At 36.3% G+C, this 19,139-nt stretch overlaps 1 protein-coding gene across 2 annotated transcripts in view; it reads right to left on the bottom strand.

The window, feature by feature from the left end:
• Positions 1-19,139, bottom strand: part of LOC105201550 (ras GTPase-activating protein raskol) — a 312,586-nt gene that overhangs the window by 237,340 nt on the left and 56,107 nt on the right. The window contains exon 1 of one of the 2 annotated variants that reach the window (XM_039457574.1): positions 15,722-15,743. The exons of the other annotated variant lie outside the window; for it this stretch is intronic. The gene's annotated coding sequence lies outside the window, so the exon portion shown is untranslated. Of the gene's footprint in view, positions 1-15,721; positions 15,744-19,139 lie in introns of those variants that run through there. 2 annotated transcript variants of the gene reach the window in all.

Here is a 19,139-nt window from a genome sequence, read left to right as displayed (position 1 = left end):
AAATCTATCCACCGCAAAATGGGATTTCCACTCCCAATCGGGAATTTAAAGTTCATTCGGTATACAATTGCCGTAATAAATTTGAATCGTCCTCTTTTTAGATTGCGAGCAACAATGTTAACGCAAAGGCGATAACGTCAAAATGAATGAGCGTCGCGGAAAGTAATGGCGGAAAAATGCAGTCGTTGCTGAAAGTGCCGAGTCAGTATATTTCAATATCGCTCTTGATCAAACGACTTATATCGATCGAATCGAAATCGACAACGGCGATCGTGACTTTCTATTCATCGAGCGTTCTATAGACGTGATTTTTATGCGATTAAATGCAACGATAAACGGACTGCAGTCGGGAGTGGATTTGACACTCATAACACACCTGTGCGTTCACCAGACGCGGCGGATAACAGTAGAACGAAATAAACATCTCGATCTTTTGCAACCGAAACACGCGACTCTTGTCTCCTGGCACGAAGCGAAATCGATCGAGTATGATTTCTTCCGATTTTTCTTGCTTTCTCATTTATTTGAATAATTTCATATTTCATATCCACCTTGTACAGCTAAATGCATAAATAATTGTATGACTGAGCTGTCAATGTACTTTACAAATTTATCGTAACATTTTGCAAGAGACGATATCTTCTTCAATCAAATTACTTTTGGATTATACGATTTCATAAACACATAAATTTTAAAAAAGAAAAATTTTCAAATCTTTATTATTTAAATTTCTGAAAATTTTAAGCAAATAGTTCGACTTAAAGAATTATTTCACAAATAGAAATGTCTTTATCGCTAGTAAGTTCATATCTGCTTCGAATAACTGAGGAAATCTACTTTCAATTCCCACTTTTATTAATCCACTCCCGGCAGGCCATAAAACACTCTACCTCTAAACATCGCCGAGATTAAATTCTTCTTGGGCGCCTGCGGGCGTCACATAATTCAGCAATCAAGTAAACACTCAAACGCGAAATATCGTCAGATTTCTTACAGGGGAGAGCAAAATCTAAATCGACTAACACGATAGCGTTTTCATCAACCAAATTTCAATTCCTTCGCGACGTATAAATTGCAACGCGACGACAAAAAATATTATGCCCATATACAATAAATGCTTTGTTATTATTACACAAATATTTTTTGAACCAATCTAAATGCTAATAAATGTACCGTAATTGCAATTAGGAATGTAGAAATGGCTATAATAAAACGGATGGCATGTGACAGCTGTTACATTTTATAAAAACAAATTTTTTTCAGATAAACTTTGCAGTCATTTTTTAATAAAATATGAGACTTGGAAAGATTTTAGATTTAAAAATAAGCGTGTCATTTTATATATTACTGGTATATAATCTATTTCAAATTGTTCATTGCGGTCAACAATAAATTTAAACTAAATGAAGAATAAATTTAAGTATGACATAATTCTTTTCGAACATGCAATAGAGAGAGAGAGAGAGAGAGTATAATTTCAAGAATGCCTTTAGAAATTGCAATAAACATTAAGACAATTTTAAAATATAGCACAAAAATAAATGTGAAATTTATTGAACGTATCGATCGGATCGGATCACATTCACTGTCAGCTTGATCGTTATGCGACATGTAACGCGGGAACGATCTTCTTGCACACAACGGCACAATTCGTGACTGGCGTTCAAGACGTCGTGGATCATCCTTAATGACGATGATTCACGCTGCGAGTTCGCGAAAGATAGAATGTACAGAGATGCAGCAACAACGATCGCCATTCACCGGTCAACAGCCTCACGTGTGACTTATCGATCAGTCTGCACGGTAATCCTATCGGCAAACCTAGCCTTCGGCCTCACTGTGAAATACATTTAATTAACCTGATATACCTTTAACAGTTGCGTACGTGCGTATGTGCCGGGAATGCATGTCAATTGCGTAACAAAGTATCATTGCGCGTTCGTATACCGCATATGTCAAAAGTATCAACGGTATCGAAATACGATATCGCGTATTTCAGTAACATAATCAAAGATTGAGAAAGCTATTTTTTCAATTATACTCGCGTGAGAAAGTTACTTCTTTCAATTATATGCTCAACGTTATGAGACGATCTCAACTTTGTGCCATAAATCAAAGTTTGAAAGGCCTTTCCTTTTCCGATTGAACACAATGATTGTTTCATACTTTTCACGAATAACCTCCGTTGAAATACGCCAACGTCACGAAATATTCTTAAATGCGGCCGCAAACTGCATGTAATCGCATAGACACGGATCTGTTGCGCCTCGTGGTAAATAGGTTGCGCAAATTACCCGAGTTATTAAATTAATTAACTGCGTCCAATTAATGCCGTAAGATCGAACAAAAACATTAGGTACTGCACAAATCAATTACTTCCATCTGGCTTTCATCAACTCTACATTCGTACTTCTACATTCGTATTAATTCGTAATTTAAATTCTACCGTCGTGTTAACGTCTATTATTACAACACATCTAGGTTGCGTTCGAAAACATCGCCTGAATGCTTGTATTAATTTATCTTTGTTTGAATATTACGGATAAATAAAATTATAATTTGAGAAATTTTTGTCTGTTCAGAATTTCTTAATAAATTGCGAATGAGTTTTCAATATGTATTTGTATTTTAAAAATCAATAAAATGTAAATATAATGTACCAAGCATCAAAACGAGTATATCAAAAAGACTCTTATCTCACGCTACTGTTGTAATAAAACTTCCATGAGATATGCTACATACACTGTTAAAAATGTCATAAAACTTAATGTATTTTTAAGTTACACATTAAATTTAATGTACAGTAAATTTAATGTATCAATAAGTGAAAATCATGTGCATGAAATTAGTGCACCTTTAATGCACTTTTTTTGACAACATCAAATTTACATTAAATGTACATTAAATGTTTTTTAATATACCTGCTTGAAATTTGCTTCCGTTACATTTCATTAAATTCTACTGCCGATTTTTAACAGTGTAGATAATAGAAAATTCTAAATCTAATCCACCAGACTATTAACTCCTCCAATCTACGTGTCTAAACTTCAAAGTCTAGTACTTAAAAGCTACGCAATCCTCGACTATAGCAATCACGCAAGCTATCGTCATAGTGGAATGTGAAACTGCCGTTGACACGATCAAGGATTACTTCCGGCGAGGGTAATCATCCTCCGCACGTTTCCTCGCGGGAATAGACATTGAGTATCGTGTGTGTTGCTTGAAAGGGTAAATAAATCCGTAATGGATATCGTGGGAAACGTAAACTCACAAATATGTTCGTGTAGGCGCGGACTTGCCAATGCGTTCGCGCCGGATTGCCGACGCACGAGTGCTCGTGTACACGAGAGCGAACGCCGGAGTATACGTCCGAGAGAGACATGCGGTAATGACTCTCCGTAATACTCATTCGTAAAACACAGTATTCGCATCGTGTCACGCATCGTCATTCATGAATTCCAAAGAAAGAGTAAGTAGTTGTAATTTTCGTGGCTCAGGTGCACAGACTTTTGATTCTTCTATTCTTCAACGGAAAGCTCTTTGAATATTCTTTGTCGTCGCACTGTACGTTGGGTTGCAACAAGGGTTCGTAGCGTTTCTTAAATTCAAAGACCATGTTTATTCATACATGGATTCAATCACAAATACCGCTACGAACTTTCGTTCCAATTTAATATTTAGAAATTTATATATTTAGACTTCTGAAGGTGAAAAAATCGAAACGTAAAACAAATTATTCATAAATTACTGAATGTCATTCACAGTAAAAAAAATGGGGAATAATCTATCTAAAAATGATGAATAATAGAATAATTTTTAATGGAATACGCGGTATATTTATGTTTGACTAAAAGACAGATTAAAGTTAAAATCGTATTATCTTTGAGCATTACATATCTGTGATACAAATTTATGTTTAAATTATTCTGTAAATAATTCTGTTTTTTGATATGCTGTTTTTAATTAATGTAATTCATTATGTTACTTAATAAATTTAAAATATTAGATTCTTAAAAGTTCATAATTAACAATGAGTTCTTAATAATTAGAAATCACACACACAAATTATATTATTATGGTAATTTATGAGATGTATAAATTATAAACTAATAAAAACAATTATTTTTACTTTTATGTAGCAAATTATTTTGTTGAAATTGTGTTGAAATTCAAACAAGCACAAATTTTAATGAAACTCAACCATCATTAATTTAATTAATTAATAACGATAAATGCAATATTACAGAATATATTGCCGTCGAAAATGCACTTCTAAAATCTTCTGCTTAAAAATTCACTACGTAATATTTACACGCTCAATAACGTATACTTGGCAAAGCGGCCGATAATACGCCGATAATTAGTATACAAATCACGATAAATGCTTGTTTCCGAACGCATGTCGATTATGAAAATTATGCTGTAATTATAACGCGTACCTAACACGTTGCTCGAAACGATAAATTATTTAACAGCAAGTTGTAATCAACAAATTGATATATTAATGCAATTACGTTTTGCATATTAAAAGATAAAACAAAAATAACATAAAGAGTATAACAGGGAGAGGGGGTGAAAAAGCTCACAACATCCCACGCAGGAATCTTGTCATTTATTCGAGCCAGTCATTGGAATTGTAATTAAAGCTGGAAATCTCATGGCTTTTCAGAGTAATTGTACTATTAATATTTTCCCGGTTTCAGTGGCGCTCGGTTAGATTTTATTTAATTATATCCGTTCTCCTCTTCTCGTGTACTCGTCGCAACGCTTTTCTACCCTTTCGTAAGGTCGCGTCGAGATCGACGTTACCTCTGCCCTCCGCCCTCACTTTTCTCCTTCGCGAATAAAACCGTGAAATTAAGAACGCAGATTTTCATTAAAAGCCCCGCAGGAGAGATGATTAAAGGATTGCTTTCGTTTTTTGCGGTTTCATTTTTATTCATGCTTCGCAAATGCGCATGCTCTCGACTCCGCACTCAAGCCGCGTCGGCCGTTAAACGCTCGTTACCGGGTATTCGCACACATCCGAGTATTTTATGCGAGTACCATAGGATTATTCGCTTTATGGGTCTCACGACTTTTTGATCACGTCATAAAAAGACCAATACGTTCCGCACTTCGACATCATATTTACGTCATTTACAGCTCGTGATTTCTAGTTAAAGAATGTACCATACATTCTTTAACTACTATCATAAAATTGAGTTACTATACGATTGCATTGATGCAGCGATAACGAAAAAATTATGACAAAAAATGGTAATTAAAGTAATTACAAATTATTGAACGAGTTCGCTCACATATTATTCTTCAAAAATATTAATTTTTATTAACCCTTTATGTTGGTAATAAATTATTCAATAAAATTCACACGTTAACTCTTTATTCGAACATAAATGTAGCCTTACTAAGTGCGCAACGAACAAAAACATTGATTTTTTACCTGCTCACGTAACGACAAATTGATTCTGTTCATTTATCCGCAGCGCGGCGTACAACGGAACAACCAAACGAGACTAATTTGATTGTAAAAATCAAATCATGAATGCAACGACGAGACGGCTTTTTACTTCAGCGGCGTAAATTTGGATTTATGCGGTAAATTGCCTGTAATATTTTCGTCAGAATTCTCATCCATTGATAACGTTCAACTTAATTATTTAATTTACAACAACCCTTTAAAAACTAGCTGTTTCATTGCATAACTCTTGAGGAAGTTTCTCAGACGATTTATTAATATTTCATATTATCAATATCATCGATTCTTTCCACAGATTTTTATATAAAGCACAAATATGTAAAAAAATATATATATGTATCATTTACATGTTTTATATCATATTACATTTTTTATTACAATCAGTGTAACATAATTTAATTCAATTTGCTCTGTTGAGAAAATATCCCAAAAGGAAATTAAATTAAATTTTATGAAAACTCGAATCGTTAATATGTTAATACAATTTTCGCGTAGCCATGGTATCAATCATGCGTGAATGCCTTGATTGAAAGCCTTCCCTTAATTGATAAATCTCACCTGTCGCGATCGCATTTGCACGCAATGCACGAGATACGTTTCCACGATATTTCCACTCTGGTAAGTCTCACGGCAATGATCTGGCGATTTCCGTAAACAATCGGACGGTCAACCGGTTTGTTTCCACGGTGTCCGGCGCGTGTGATACTGAACTTGTCTTTACGAGATCCACGACATGAGTGCGGTGAGGATGAATACTCGACGTGTTCCCATGGGATATCGAATCACAATGCACAAGATCGGCGGAACGGATCGTAGGTGGAAGTGTCGATCGTGCGTGGCGTCGGGTGTAGGTGCGTGAACGCGCAAGGGCGAGGCGAGAGCATTCTTGCGCCCACGTTCAGTTTGCAATGATGAGAAAGCCGCGGGATAGGCTGTTACTTAGGGTTATTGATGCTTCAGAATAATTTAATTTAATAATACTGATGCTCATGTGTATCTTAAAAAGAACTTTTGCAAAAAATCCTAAATGTGATGTTATTTTTTTGCAAAAAAAAATCTTTTTTAAAAAGCTCATGAGTATCAATATTGTTAAATTGATCGCCAATTTGATTGGTGATTTTAAGTATTTCGACTTCAATTAAGGATTGTTTTAAGACCGATAAATATGCGATATGCAATTCACGTGATTTGGAGATTGTAAAAATTTACACAAAAAAAAATGATTAGGCATTAAACCTCAAACTACTGCGAGATCGATATTGGTCTTCTCATTTTTGTATTTCACATTTTCATCGGTCCTAATCTTATTATTGTTAAAAAAAATTTTTATTTTTGTAAAAAAATTTAATGTTCTAATTTTTTAAAAGTGTAAATTGTCGCATAATTTTAATATTTGCATATTTTTTAAATTAATAGAACATTTTATGCACATTGGTTATTATGATAATTTTTTACTGATTCTTGGTTTTAAATTGTAATAATCACAACTTTCGTAATATATTTCCGTGCAATAAATAATAAAGATCAGTTCATGAACAAAATGTACTTTTATCGATCCCTACCGTTACCATTATTCGTATATGTCTAGCTAAAACTTCCGTGTATATTGAGTATCACGTTCACCGAGACAATACCGGAATCCATTTCCGGTTTATGGTCGTCTGGAGAACTCGAAGAGCAGTAATAAAGTTACGCACAGTCGGTGTACAGTTACGTCGCGCAATCGTCCGCGTCGCGTTGACAAATCGCGTCGTTCGCCATTTTTGCCAGAGCCATATCCGTATCCGACTGCTAACAATGACTCGTTTATTTACGAGCGTCAGTAATAGTCTCAGCCGTGAAACGGGACCGCGTCACGGCATTTAATTCTACGGCGATTGTCGACGAACGTCCGTTCGATTGTCCACCGACGACGGCGACCTGCATCGTTCGCACGCGAGTAGAATGTTGCCGTCTCCCTCGGGGTCACAAAATTCGCGCAATCAAAATTACAAACTGTAGCAGGAAAGAGTTCTTGGAAAAACAAATTTAGTAAAATAGTTACTTGTAAATTTTTATATTAATTATATATTAAAGCTATGCTTGAAATAAAATTTGATTTATTTTTTGTAAACATAAAGCTAATTAAAAGATCAGAGATTACATTTAGAGTTTAGAGGATCACCTGTCATGCGATCACTATCGCACACGCGGACTTATGGACTTGCAACTATGTAAAAATAATTTGTGACTAGCCAGCTTAAATCCTTATACCTAAAAGAAACTGTTTGAAATTAAAATTTACAAATATTTTATTTCACAACTATTTCACTTGACTTTTCAAGAACACTTTGCTATAGTAATTTGATTCGCAAAATTCAGAATGCTCTGTATATATATCATTTTTTATCCTCGTAGAGAGTCATATTTTACAAACATGGACAAATATAAACTGAAGTTTAGTAAAACTCATCATTACCTCGTCGAGCAATTAAACGTTTAATTAACGGGACGCGTAAATAACGGGGATTGCCGTGTTTTTAATGAGCATGCGTTCTTGAATACGGATTAGACAGCATTGAATTAATAACGGATAAATGAAGAGATAAAATGTATTAAATACCGTACTAGGTATAATCAAGCCAATGAAAATAATACTGGCATTATGCTTCGTTAGTAATTAATTAAATAACATCCCGTAAATAATAATAGCAAATCGCATGAGCTCTCGTGTAAGCCAGATAATGTCTGTTGCAATCTATTGCGAAATAGGAAGAACGTATCATAGTGTGAATAATATGGGATTATAATAAGCGTATTAATATTTAAATATATATGCATCAAAATTGATACATGCACCGAAGGTTACTACCTACATAATGTGACTTATCGATCTGTTGTCGGAAGTGAAAAATAAATAAATCTCATTATACTTACGCGAATGCATTATTGTAATTTTTATCAAATATAAAAGCGCGCAACGATTCTGTATTTCAAATGTTTCCGCACCATCGACTAATTTCATCAATACGCTTTATAAAATAACAGCGAGAGCCAAATAGCGATTAAATGCGATAATAATCTAATAATACGGAGGCCGATAAGGCCGATCAAAGATAATTATAACAATATTGTACAAAAAAAATTTTAATTTATATTAAACGTGGCATGACTGATGTCTGTCGTTGACACGCAACTTCCATTTCAAAGTGATGCGAAATTAATGTTACATGAAAATAGCTTTTATCTGCAGTCTTTTATAGCTCGCTGTAAAAGCAACAGCAAGGCTCGCGTCGGTGATTCCACAAGAAAATTTAGTGTTTATTAGTAAATTAAACGTTTAACACGAACGACGACAACGAACAGTGAGCCGACTATTTGCCGAGCTCGCAAGACGAGTGTGGTACGCCGGAATTCGAATACCTGCGGTAGTATCCATTGCGTCTGTAGATTGTGCAACAGGACGCACATATGTAGGGCGAATATATGTACATGTATGCATATAAGGGTAAAACATACGCGTACGCGTGCACGAACGCGTATATGGACCTATGCGGTTATGTACGTACGTGTTAATATGGCCGCGTCCATTGGGAAATCGTATCCCAAAACACCACGTCGATACCACGTCAAGTAATTAATTATCGTTACGGCAACGATCGGCCGCTAATCAGAATAACGATAATTGCAATCGATTCGCTCTCTCGTGCTGCGCAACCAGACTTACCTGAAACATAAGAAAAAAAATGCCCCATTAACACAACGTTACAAGCGTGTATTGATAATTAAAGTGTAATATCAGCGCGAGAGGGAGTACATTTCGCTACTGGATAATTACATTATCGCGTTGCTCATCCCATATCGTCGTGCGCTCGCACACTGAGAGCGTACTTTTACAAATAAGTACCTATACTGTTCCCCAGTGCGTGTTTTTAAATCCTATTGTATCATCTAGGAAAAAGAATCTTCATTTTTCAACGAAAAGAACGCTGGAGCGTTTACTATTGTACGAGATAGCTTACGAAGTGTGCCGCGCGATAATTAACGAGCCATTCGTACGGTTTGTTTTTCGCTCGAGCTCTACGTTGGTAAGTATAATTGGTTGCGCGCGAAATAATTCTTATTGGACGACAGTGGTCAGTGTAACACAGTCCATTAGCGTAATGGCAACGATATTGCTTTCATGATACGGAGACGATTCCGATGTACATTCATACAATTTACTCGAAATGAGAGTTACAAGTGATAAAAACGCACGGAGAATGCTAATTAGCACGCAATTACGTTCGGTGAGAGTAATACCGAGCTAATTGGATTAATGAGAGGCTACTGTTCACGCGTATTATTGAACTACGCGAATGGTCGGCCTCTGTGCGTTTGATCTGAAAAATCGTACAAGACAATTAGCGGCAAAGCTCCAAATATCTGTGTATATAGAGGAATTTATACGGCGGGGTGGTAGAATATCATGATATCTCGTATAATTCTCTCGCGTTGAATTTTGAGAGCAACTGTTAAAATTACTTCGTTAAGTTTATTTTAATGTATAAATTCGGGAAATAAAATCATGTTAGATGTGAGCTGTGATTGTGGAATATGATCGTCCGCCATGTGCATCTATTAAAAATGTTTTGAAAATTTTTTAAGCCAAAAAAATTATTTTAAATAAAATATATTTTATAAAATGTTCATAAAACCTTGTTTTGTGCCGCTCATTTGTGTGTAAAATCTACAAAAGATCATTCATTTATATTTTTTTATAAATAAAGTGCCCTCTATGACATTAGTTATTAGTATTCTATAATTCCCCTGCTATTCAACAAACTCATCCTCATTTTCCCCTTCAGTAAATTGTAAATTACGTTCGTTCTATATACTTGATGAACTTCTATCTATATTGGTAGAACTCTACAGCTAATAAACTGACGTCGGTTAGAATTATGTCGCATTAATATTTACTAACAATAAGTCATTATCAAAAACAAAATGGTATTCCACAACCCCTCTCTCATGCAAAAATAAATTTGAGCATCCTAAAAAACCTATACAAATATATTCACTTGATGCAACGAAAAATATGAAAAAAGTATGAAAGCACGAACATTTCATAAATCTTATCCTCTTTATATTTCTTAACTTCAACCTGGCCAAGATCCATCCGCAACGCAGGGCTCCGCGATCAATAGTTTCGCCGCTGCAAACGATTGTTTAATATAGAAGACAATTTGAACGGTCAAATGTAAAATCGTTATTCGCGGCTCGTGACCTTTTCTACAACCACTCGAGGAGGAATTAGGTCAATCACTAATGACAATAAGTGAACGCGGGACATTATATTTTCGTCTGCTTAGTTATTCGCAGCTATCCGTAGTTCACTCGCTTGAGTTGAATATTTAATCTGCTCCAGTTTTCGGATCGATTTCAACACTAAAAGTTCTCGCATGACCTACCGCTCGAAATATAACAATGTCGAAAATTTACGAAGTCAACGTTTTCTGCTACGTTTACCATATTGCCCCATTTACGAGTTAACTTCTGAAATTCGACATACGTAACTTCATGCTTATTTACATATCTAACAATAAGTTTCGTCATAGAATCTATAACGAGAATTAGAATAAATAAGTACTCGGAAATCAATCAAACTTTGGTTATTCAAGAGTGAAATTTTAGTTTTCGCAAACGTAATTTTACTCAATTTAAAACTAAATAGTCAGTCACGTTTGCAATCAAATTGTAAAACAAATTATAGATCATGAAAAATCAATTTGATCTGCAACTCCATAGGATAATTGAAGTTCTTTGTCAGTTCTTTGTTTTAAAAATACAACCTCGAATTCAAAGTCTCTTTTGCACAAAGGTATTCGTGGCACGGTGCACGACAGTGTTGACTTACAAGTTCCCATTGCTCAATGGCATTGTAATGGAATCGATTCGATCGGCTGCAATTTTGGTGCAATTATTTACGCGTCCCAAACTTAACGACTGACAGTTGAATCTCGTATTCACTGTAAGACCAAGCGAATCATCACTAATGGGAAATCAATTCAAACTTCTGCTTGATTACGTAATTTCATCCCCAACTCGCTGAGACAGTCGCGGCGTATCACCTGAGAAGCGAGGAAGGTAAATAAGTCCGTTCACTCGCAGGACGCAAGCGTCCGTAGAATTGATTTTCTATTTGTCTCGATAGCACCGTCTACAAGAACATACATAGTCCGCCTTCGCTTCCGCCGAGACTCAACTGTGAGTAGTGCGAGTACCTACGTATCGTACCGAGATAGCGGGAGCAAATAAAAATCTATGAAGAACAAGCGAGAAATAATTGCACGCCGATGCGGCTTGCTGATTCTAAAAAATTCTTGTGTTATTTCTGATAAAAGAATACGATACAATATGTGAATTTGCCGCCATCTGAACTGATAATTAAAAGAAAAAATGTTAAAAAATTAAGTACAATTATATAGAATATAGATATATAAAGTATTTTACAAATTTTAATATTACATTTACATTTGATGATATAAATATTGCTAAGTTCGGAAGATCATTAAATCTGAACTATCTACAACATATTCTAGAATTACATCGCAGGATTAAATATGAGAGAATTTTTTACTAAATCTTTTTTAATATATTTGCATATTATATTTCATAGTATATTTTGCCTTTCAAATATTCAATATTTCAATATCTACTATTAATATAAATCGAATTATTTAACGATGCTAGAAATGTATTTTGATTTATTCATGTCATGTTTAATGACATTAATATACATATTTATATTAGTCTTGTGTAAATGTTATTAAATTAACTGTAAAGAAAAATAAGTTAACTGAATAAATCAAAATAAATAAACAGATAAAAGTTGTAAATATTTGCACGATAATAAAACTTGCTTTAATTTACATTGCTTATCGCGCGATTAAACTCGTGATGGTTTTTCACAAATCTATGTAATTATTGAAATTCCAGGAAATATCGGAATTTCAGCATCGGAAAATATTCAAGGAGAAACCGCATTTATTGATCGCGGAAAATTTCAGAGAACGTATTTATGATATGCAAGATTAAATTATCCGCAATAAGAATTCTTTCATTCGTATAAAAGAAAAAATTTGTTACACATTTCCATAGTTCCCTTTGCAAACATTATTCCACGTCAAAGTTTCACAAATTGTAAAGTATCAATTTTTATATAATATTTATCGCAAACCTGCACGGTATTTTATTTTTATCATAAAAAGGGGAAGCTTCTCCTAAGCGCTTTATAAAGTTGACTACAATGTTTTTTGCTAGGTTTAAAATTTCATCAGAAACAAGTGTAACAGTGATGTTACAGAGGAAACTTTATATGAACAAAAAATTGTCGTGTTAAAGAAAAAGAAACCAGCGGGATTTTGACCTAATTAGACGACTCACTGTGCTAGCTGGTTACATTAGCCAATAACTAACTGTCGAGATCGTCTCTGTAGAATATACATCAAGTAGTATACAGTAGAAGACCGTAGAGTGCGTTAGCTACCACTATATACTGCTAGAAAATAGAAGCAAACCCACTTTGTCCGACAACAATGCGCACGATGCACGCGAAGAAGCAGTTTCCTTATCTTTCTACTTTTTTTTTTCATCAACTCGTACGAGTCACATCAATTTTATTGCAACATATGTGTACTGCAGTGTGCGTATTTGCAGATAAAAAAATAATCTCATGGGTAAAATGCGAATGAATAATATGTCGAGCGACGATAATAAACCTGATTAACCGCACTCGATTTCCGGCAATATATTCTATCCGATCCATAAATCATCCCGCGCCGAACACATTGCAATGAACATTTCAGAAAGGGTAAGCGATCGTAAACAGAGCTGTTATAACATCAAATGAGCGCGCGCGTGCACGACAGAATGAAAAAGCAACGAAAAATCGTCGAGTCTGTAAGAAACCTCGTTTATAATCTTTTAATTAAAGGTCGAGGCAAAAGAAGGGGAGGCGGGGACTCGAGTCACCCGGTAATTACTCGGCTGACTCGGGCAGGTGGGAAAACGCCTTGTGTCGTCGCAGTCGTCAACGGGATTCCTCTCGGAATTTTAAGGCTTCCCAACCGGAAAATGATACGTCTGGTTATACGTCTCGGTACGCGAGACGTCTGATGCGGCGCGCATCGCGATGCATTTCGTGAACGTTGTATTGTTACGGCGCGAGCTATGCTTCATCATTTTTGCCACCATTACGTTGATTATCCCAACAGAGCGTTGCTAACCGAGGCGCACGTTCACACCGAGGTGGGTGGTCTACCTCTCTCCTCCCCCTTTTCGTCTCGGCACACGTCGAAACGGCTCGCACTCCATGTGCCACTTACATCGCGTTATATCAAGATTAATCACATTATTCTCCCACTTCTGATTGGTATCTCGCGTCCCAAGACCTCTATTGTAGACGACGATAATTACGGGTTTCGAATCCATCGCTGACTAATAAATACGAATGATATACGTAGAGATGATCGATCTGACTTATATAACGATTTCCGCGAAAGCAAGACACCGTTAACGACGCAAGAAGTGATACAGTTACATCAAACGATTAAACTTGCAATGATAATCGAGTCTCGAGTCGTTCAACTGTACTAGAATAAAACAATTCTTTTTTTATGCTTCTGACTAAGCTGAAGAGAGAATTAACAGAGTAAAACAAGCGTATTCTATCCTTCATTTTTAAATATTCAAACATTCAATTTGAGCCGTGCATTCTTAAGAAGTCTATCAAGCCGAGTCATCGGTTCTTATATGTCGATTATGCAGCAAACTTTTAACAAATTCATCACAAAGGAGTAATGGAATTTTAAAACTCGCTTTTTCGATTTCGATCTGTCGAGTCTGTTCTAACGATGCGTTAGAAACGTTTCTCGGTCAATTCACACGCCAAGGATTTTTTCTCACAGAAGTTTTCCTTAGAAGGGCGATGTGCGCGCGTGCAAATACCGGATACCACGTTTATGGCCAAATTACACGGCGTATTTTCGTTTTAGACTGCGGCCATTCGACAATGACCGCGCCGACGCCCAGGGCACGGAAATAAAAACGGTAAATTATCCCTTTGGAAAGATCTCGCCACGACATAATGCGCATCCTCTACCTGTCGAAGGCGGCAGGTAGACCTGATTGCTCGGAAACATTTTTCCGCCGCTTTTGTGCTCTATTTCTTTCTTGTACCTGCCATCATCGACCAGTTTTTAAATGGAATCAACAGTTTTCGCAGAACATAAGAATGTATTTATAGAAAACTATTAGGCTCGCTTTATGCGACAAAATTATTTTACAAAAAAAACCTTTGCAATAAAAAAAATTATCACACTTATAACAGTCATTACATCGTTATTACATAAAAGAAAGAAAAAAGACGTGTCATTAAAACGCTTGAAAGTTAGCGAAATTTTTGATATGACACATTTTTTCCTATTTTCTTTTTTTTATAAATATGCGTTTAGGAAATAAGATACCAGTCACAATGAAAGATATTACATTATCAATAAAATCTTGAAGGATGTTAATAACGCAGCGAAAAACTGTTGTAATTGAAAAAACTTTGTTTAAAATTTTTATTGATCTTGATCCCTGACCACAATACAATTAACTAATTTGACTCATATTTTGTCTTAATACAGCTAAGAAATTTGGGTATCTATTGGCGAAAACTTGATTTATCATGCACTATTTAAGAAAAATGAATGTACCAATAAAAACTTCGTACTGTCTACTAAAAAAAAAATTAGAAATACAAAATATTTATTTTATTACTCAGAAAAAAAATTTTAAGAATTTCCTAAAATTTATATCAAGAGAAGTGAAATTTATGGCCACTTATGAGTGAGACAATCGAGCTGGACAAATAATGCAAGAACCAAGTACGTGTATTTTCGCGTATTCCATCCTTTGCTATCTCTCAACACTTTATGTAGCATGAAATAATCATTAATCTTTTACACTTCCTGCAGAGAAAATAATTATTTTATATAGATTGTAATAAATCGCCGCGCCGCTAATAACATTGATGAATCGACTTAACTCACGATGGTTTCGTTAACATTAATAGTAAAATATTAAAATTGAAACACAGTACTAATATAACATAAAGGCACATAACAGAGTGTTTGCAAGCAAGTTATCTCGACTCTATTTTTTTCTAATTTCCGCGGTGTAAATCCTCGTGCGACGTAATTATCGGAGTTACCTCAATTTGTAAACAAATTTACTCACCAGCCAATACAATCCGGTTAACTTCGCCACTGTTCCAACACCGTACCTGACCATACTCGCGGTATTATCGCTCACCACAGTCCGCAGCACTCTACGATCGACGACATGGCAACGGCACGTCCTCTCCCGAATTTAACGCGATATATTTTCAAGGGTGAAGCTGTTCCGATCCCGATCGTCGCAAGCGCAAAGTGTTTGACGAGACAGCTCTACCGACGGAAAAATTCAGCGTCGCGAGACTCTGGATAGAAATATTGTAGAAGAAGAACGAGATATCGCGACGAGCGGATTGATTCGCGACCATACGGGCTAATTTTATACTTCACGCCGATCGCTCGCCACTGGAGATTTAACACTCGATACTCCCGATGCTCCTTGAAAACGTTAATAAGCGATTCGCGAGACGAAAGCAATTTCAAGCCGATAGTAGAACCTTCCCACGGAACGCAACTGACGAAACTGATATTGCGGACGGATCAATCCGCGACCGCACGCGTCGATTTTATGCTTCGCGACAATGATTCACATTAGATTCGCGATATTCTCGTCGTACATAAAACATGCTGAGCGATATTCGCGAAACGGAGGCAACTTCACGCCGACATAACACTAGAACCTTCCGCTGGGTCGCGAGCGTCCGACGGGACGCAACTGGCGAAACTGAAATCGCGAAGGCTGTTGATGATCCGCGATCAACACTACGATTTTATGCCTCACGACGATCGAATTCGTCACACTCCTGACACTCCTTGAAATACGTTCAGCAATTCGCGAGATAGAGACAATTTCACGTCGACGCTGGAACCTAACCTTGCCGACGGGCCGCGAAAGTCCGATGAGACGCAATTGACGACACCAGTATCGCGAAGGACGGATCGATCCACGACCGTGCGCGTCGATTTTATGCTTCATGACGTCGTCCATCACCAAATTCGATACTCTCGACATTTCCGAAACTACACTTGTGAGCGCTTTGCGAGATGGAGACAACTTCACGCTGACGCGATGCTAGGATCTTCGACGAGGCGTACTTAGCGACAACGATATCGCAAAAGTCAAGTTGATTCGCGACTGATACGCTTCGATTTTATATTTCACAACAATCACCCGTCACTGAATTCGACACTCGACGCGCCTGCGATACACTGAGCGATTCGCGGTACGGAGACAACTTCACACTGACGCGACGCCATAACCTTCGACGGGTCGCGAGCGCCCGACGGGACGCAACTGGCGAAACTGAAATCGCGAAGGACGGATTGTTCCGCGACCACACGCTCCGATTTTATGCTTCACGACAATCGTCCGTCGCTAAATTTAGCACTCGCGATACTCTCGATACTGCACTAAACGCTTTGCGACACGGAGACAACCTCACACGCGAGACGCCAAGATAGAAACTTTCGACAACACGCAATTAGCGACACCGATATCGCAAACGGCCGACGGAACGACTTTGTATCCTCACCACGATTGTCCGTCGCTGAATTCGACATCCTCGACACTTCCAGGACGAAACTTACGTTGAACGGGAACGAATATACGCGAAATGCGGGACGACGACGCCTCTCCGCGCGACGCCGATACCACCACGTTAAGCCATTAACTGTCTGACGCGTCGCTAGATCCCGTGACGTCATATCGATGATTATCATGGCCGTTCAAATTTGCGGGAAAACCAAAAACAGTCGCGTTGTTTTCACATCGCCGCCCGTGTGCCAATTAATGCTTTTATTGTATTGCTTCATAATCTGCGAGGAGCACGACGCTCTTGAGCCAACTCTCGACACGATAATTACGGTATGTTTAATAACATTTTTCACTGGGAAAACTAGTGCGCACTGAGTGTGCATTCACTGCAGGTAATTGGGCGTTTCCGTCGGCATCGTCATCGCGAAACGTCCAATTGCTAGCGGCAAGTGCACACTCAGTGCGCACTAGTTTTCCCAGTGAAAAACGCTATAAGAAAGAAGTCAGCCGGAATAGAAAAAAGCGATACACTGCGTAACAAAAACATAAACACAGCGCGGCCCGTCGGCCGTGTGGAGAAAACGAGGAGGGAAACAGATTCAGAGACGCGAGTCAACACAACAATAAACACGGTACATTACCGGCCTTATTTTACCTTATTTTAACGCTCTGAATCACTTGAAATCGATTGCAATCGATTGCTAATGTTTGTCTCGTTTGACTCGAGGAGTATCGTGCCCCTCGGTGATCTCTCACATGTATTCGATGCAATAACGATACAATAACAATACGAAACATCGTCGATCATTCGCTCGCATTCGAATCTGATTTTTATACGGCCGTGTGAAAAATATGAAAGGAGCTTGTGAAGCGGAATTGCACGAGAGCGAATCTATTAAACGTCGATTATTAAACTTACTTGAATGTCGTGAAGATATTGTCGATTGCGCAATTTGGTCACGTGTCATGCAATTGCATTAATGTTTGCGTCCGATAATTCAATTGATATTATAGATGTACAAACATTTGCGAAACGCGAATAAATGGGACAGTGAAAATCGAACTATTGAGCAATTTCAAAAATGCAAACGCGCATCGATACAGTTCATTTAGACGATTTACTTTCGGTTGGAAAAACGCGAAAGGGTTTAAATCGTCAGCATTTTGCGAGAAGAGTACATTTTAAATACGGGAAAAAAATGATGCTGTGGAAACAGCATAATTAACACAATCTATTGTAATTTAAAATAATCTTGAAAATGTGTTTAATATTAACACTTTAAATAAACTATGTACATATACATATGAAAGTTATGTGAATAAAATTATATTTTTGTTTAATAACATATTTTTATAGTTTATTTATTCTAATCGTTATTAAAAATTGAATTATTTTTTACAAAATTAAGAAAAATCTCAATTTTTTTTATAAACACTTGTATCAGTTGAATCAGCTCTATAAAATGAACTAAATTTATTTATTCAGTTACAAAATAACTAAACAATCACAATAAAAGTTTGCATAATTGAATATTTACATTTAAGATGATTTATACAGACTTTTATTGTAATTATCTATTTAGTTATTTTATCATTAAATAAATAAATTTTGCATCAAATGAAATATTACAATCACCTTAAATATTTAAAATACTTAAATTAAAAAATTCAAATTTATTCATTATTTCTTATTTCATTATTTCATTGTTAATTACATTTAATTTAGAAGACATACCTACTTTTTATAGAAATAATTTTTTATCCACAGATAGAAAATAGCCAACTTTTTTCTGCTACTTTCAAATGCAATAAATCTATAATTTTTCCACATTTTTTTGTATGTTTTGAGAATTGTTCTATATATCCTTAATAAGATGGAGATTGAGATTGATTGACAAAGTTCTAGACGAGCAATGAGTAAGTGGAATTTCGTGAGAAAACAAATCGT

Source organism: Solenopsis invicta, chromosome 1 (assembly GCF_016802725.1).
Source record: "Solenopsis invicta isolate M01_SB chromosome 1, UNIL_Sinv_3.0, whole genome shotgun sequence".
Classification (NCBI taxonomy): Eukaryota; Metazoa; Arthropoda; class Insecta; order Hymenoptera; family Formicidae; genus Solenopsis; species Solenopsis invicta.
The sequence above is the reverse complement of the archived record's forward strand: the minus strand, read 5'-3'. Positions and strand labels throughout refer to the sequence as shown.